The sequence below is a fragment of the Triticum aestivum genome, chromosome 5D, assembly GCF_018294505.1.
Source record: "Triticum aestivum cultivar Chinese Spring chromosome 5D, IWGSC CS RefSeq v2.1, whole genome shotgun sequence".
In the NCBI taxonomy this organism is placed as follows: domain Eukaryota; kingdom Viridiplantae; phylum Streptophyta; class Magnoliopsida; order Poales; family Poaceae; genus Triticum; species Triticum aestivum.
Genome location: NC_057808.1, coordinates 279449503 through 279454238, shown reverse-complemented (window position 1 = coordinate 279454238; position 4736 = coordinate 279449503). Strand labels below are relative to the sequence as shown.

Sequence of the window (4736 nt, the reverse complement as noted above, 5' to 3'; positions counted from 1 at the left end):
AATAAAGGATCATGCTAAAGCTTCAAATGTGGTTCCTAACAGTAATCCTAAAACACCTACACCCCCTGAGCAAATTAAAGTTGAACCTATTATTGCTATGATTAAAGATCTCTTGGCGGATAATATTGATGGGCATGTTATTTACTTCTGCGATGAAGCTGCTAGAATTGCTAGACCTGATACTAAAAATAAACATAGACCTGTTGTAGGCATGCCTGTTATTTCTGTTAAAATAGAAGATCATTGTTATCACGGCTTATGTGATATGGGTGCTAGTGCAAGTGCAATACCTCATTCCTTATACAAAGAAATTATGCATGATATTGCACCTACCGAGATAGAAGAAATTGATGTTACAATTAAGCTTGCAAATAGAGATACTATTTCACCAGTTGGGATTGTTAGAGATGTTGAAGTCTTGTGTGGGAAAATTAAATATTCTGCTGATTTTCTTGTTCTTCGTTCCCCACAAGATGACTTTTGTCCTATTATATTTGGTAGACCCTTCTTGAATACTGTTAATGCTAAGATAGATTGCAAAAAAGATGTTGTTACTGGATTGGGGATATGTCTCATCTATATCTATCTATCTATCTATATCTATCTATATCTATCTATATCTATATCTATCTATCTATTTATCTATACCTATACTAATTTGAGACTCCCTGCAAATTACCACGTTAATTAAAAATTAAGAGCCGTTTATCTGGTGGGACCCCGTGTTATGTATTCTACAACCATTAGATGAATCCCGCCGGGCTAACTATTGCACATGGCCGCCTCTTATTTTATAATAAAGAAAAAACCTATCTGCCCATCGGCCCGTCTTCCTCCTCTGCCTCCTACACTATTCCTCTTCTGCCGCTCTCCATGCCCTAGGCCTAGAGGCTCCATCCATGAGATGTGGTCTCAGTATTCAGGTACACGACGACGGCGGCCGGTGGCGCTCCCATTCATGGCCGGCGAGGAGAAGCTGCAGCTTCCGTCGCGCCCCGAGGTACACCGCTGCCACGCGCCCAACCGACTCTCCCTCTTTGTTCTCCGCCGTAGGTCGCTGGCCATGGATGCTGCAACTCAATCTCTCCAATCCCCTCCCTCCCAAATCTTTAAATCTCCTCTTATTTCAACTTTTCAAATCCATGACCGTAGTGATGATATCAGGTAAGCCACGTGCAGTTCTATTTCCCATTAGATTCATGTGCCCCTTTGATCTAGAAAAACATGCCAAATCTGCGTGTTCAAATTCGTATAGGTATAGATGTAACCATGGGATCCATATTTCCTAGGTTCGTTCCTATAAATATGATATTTCTTTTGGAGTTCCAGTGTTTTGATTTTAGAGATGCTAACTTATACAAAATATGCTAATATATATTACCACCTAAGATATCAGAGTGCCCTTTTAGTGATTTGCATATTTAAGCCAGGGCGGTATATACATTGATAATGATCCAAATATTGTCAACTAAATATGTTTCTTTGAAATTAACAGATTTATGTGTTCCATTGTGAGCAGCAGAATGTTTAGTGTACATGCGTGACACTATATCTACTTCAAATAGTACTGTAGACTAGGAACTGTAGAAAAAATATGTGAGAAAACTTAATCACTACCATACTATTTGTAAGTAGGTTGGAAATAGGACGTATAATCCTTATACGATTTTAACTACCTCCAATTTCAGTATGGTCGCGTCATTGATCACATTGTAACTGTACCTTCTACTGCAGGTTTGACTTGAATTTTGGCTTCTGTACGTATAGTGTTGGTTCGCCTCTCCATAGGTTACTACCTCCTGGAATTCATCTTCCTGCTGCCACATAATTACATCAATTGTTATTGGAAAAACAATGTATAGATCCATTGTTTCCCTCTATAGTGCACATGCTCTTATATTTGTTTTTCGACTGATTCTGCCATTGATTTCTTGCTATGCTTGGATAACTAGAGTATCTAATTTGAAATTATCCACTCTTTTGTATGTTCACTTGCATAGATGGCTTAATCCGGAACCTAAACTGAAGACTCAATATAGCACATATACTTGGCCAGTTATCCTAAGAATATTAATCCATCCGGACTTTTAACTTGACTTCCAAAGCAGTTCTGAACGATCGAGCATTTTTGAGTTTTTAGTAAATTGGAATAATGTTGCACTCTGACAATACTATTCTGATTTTGTAAGTTAATAGACATCCTTCAATTTCATACCACTTTTTTTATCGCACATTTGGATGATTGCGACATTATCTCTTCTCTGAATTCCGCTTGCATGTTTCCAGTAGAAACAGTAACTGAGTTTGACAAGTAACCACTGTTAGTATTTTTTATGTGTAATTGGCATGTACACATGTTGTCGCTCTGCTTGAGTCATCCATCTCCACATTACGAGCCCGAGACTTCCATCACAACGATCTATATTTATCCAGGTAGTGTCCAATATGTACACACAAGCTCCTCTCACAGGCCGACTAAGCAGATTGTAACTGAGTGTGTGTGTGTGGCCGTGAGGCAGACTTTATCTTGGTCTAAGTATCAGTTCCCTTCAATGGTACAATTTTGGATGCTATTTTCTTCTAGATGTATAGGTTTCTGCGGGTCCCATTGGCTGCTACATTTTAGTGATACGATAGTTCATTGTCATGCTCACCAATTGTTCTGTAAAAATGAAAAATCGACTTGACTGTATTTTTTTACGTGTTTTAGTGATTACATGCTGTGATTATTTTCTTTCTAGATATGAAAATATTCTAAGGATTAAGCTTTTTGAGACGTTAAGGTATCTGATGATTAATTAGCCTTTGTAGGATTTACGCACTCAGGTCATACAACCTAGATAATTCTCCTTGGATCTCCATAATCTCTAACTGAATATAGATGTATGCTGACAGTAAATCCCGTTGTAGTAATTAGTTGGATATAATTCTTTGAAATGTTTTTATTGAAATGTCTGCTTAAATCAGCGTTATATGCTCCCATAATCGATTACTTTTTGGATATGAATTATTACTATAAGAAGTATATTGGTCCTCCGCTGTTTTCAGTTCTTACAATACACAAATTATATTGTTTTCCATTAATCATTTCTCATGTAGTTTTCCTCTGCAGTGTGTATCTTTTGCTTCATAATTCATCTGTTCACAAGATTGATGCCTAGAATTTCAGCCTTCCATGCTAAATGCCATTTTTTTGACTTGATAAACACCAGGTAACATGGAGTCTGCTCATTTGTAACGGCATAGAGATAGGAACGAGCAATTCAGCTTAACTTTGAGAAAGTGGCGGACAAAAGAGAACTGGACTATTGTTGCTGAGCGCTAGCTCTGGCCGCATGATCATCTATGTATATAGTTTTCAACAATAAATGTATCCTGATTGGTATAGCACAATTGGAAATCCTACTTTCTTCTGATCTCTTAATTTCAAGATGAACTGGAGAGGGGAATTTGTACTAAGTTTGGAATCTGTCACAGTAAGTGTGTATTTGCGGTATTGATGTACAGTTATTAAGAAAGATACATTTTCCAGCTATTGTGCTACTGAGAAAGAAGCATGGTTGAGAATTGCTCTGGCTGGAGTTGTATGTCTTTGTGACTGAATGCTAGAGACGCTGACTTGCAGCCACTCTTTACAGTCCTACCACCTAGCTTTTATCTCGCACCTTCCGTTATTTTCATGTTAACACTGCCATTGGGGCAAATCTATATTGCTTATTGATGGAGTCTAGCTATTGGTAGAATTCCATGTTTCCTACACTGTATTATACCCATTACTAATTGAATGCTGATTCTGACAATCTTAAGACATCCACGACAGTCGTGGCAACTTGAAAACGCAAGCTGGAGAAATGTCAAAAAATCAGACGAAACCTCCCCTTAGCTAATACCATAAGGGTTCAATCGAGGCTCTCTGTTAACAGCGCTTTGGTAAAAGTAAGCTTAAGGACTCAACAATTAATGAACTGTGCATGTTGAGTTTGAAAAAGAATCTACAGATATTTTTTCTGTTACGGATCATGTGACTATGTTTTGTTTTAAGATTAAATCAAAATGCTTCAGCAATACACATTTAGTTACTGTAATTTTATTTTATTTTACTGGCACTCTCTTCTCTGCAAAAAAAAAATTAATTATGGAATGCACTGATAAGCTGTCAAAAAAGGGATGACACATTTCCTTATCTTTTTGCTCGATTGCTCGATATTCATTTAGTAAAAATATTCTGTTTCTAAATTACAAAAGAAACTATTGGCTTAATAATTAATTTCAGAACACAACTAAGCATGAAAATTGAGAAGCGCCCAGTTTTCTTGCCTTCACCTACTAATGTAATATTTTCTTCCGTATGCATATGTATCTCTCTTTTCCATTATGTGACATGGTTGTCTGAATTTTAATGCAACCCTTGAAATTGTGCTTGATGACTGAATGTCCAAATTTCAGTACAACTAGGTTTTCCTTGGTTAGGTTGCATTCATGCAAACAAAAAATTTCATCGTTTTAGTTGTTCTGCAGGTAATATCCATCTAATATCACTTACAATAGATGTTATCAATCTGTATTGCTTCAAGTGAAGTACCTTTTGTCTCTCACTCTTTCGTGGTACAGTAATTTGCAGCATCAATCTACACCATAAATAGAGCAGGTCAAAAACACAAACAAAAAACAGAGGACGAAAACATGCCAATAAATAAGTATCGTCGAATCCGTACATGGATAAACGTCTTTTCATC

At 37.0% G+C, this 4736-nt stretch overlaps 1 long non-coding RNA gene across 1 annotated transcript; it reads left to right on the top strand.

Annotated features, from left to right (window-relative positions):
* Positions 1-783: 783 nt before the first annotated feature.
* On the top strand, positions 784-3531 carry LOC123120951 (uncharacterized). Its single transcript, XR_006459604.1, has 2 exons — positions 784-1000; positions 3213-3531. It is a non-coding gene; the product is annotated as an uncharacterized lncRNA (long non-coding RNA).
* The last annotated feature ends 1205 nt before the right edge of the window (positions 3532-4736 follow it).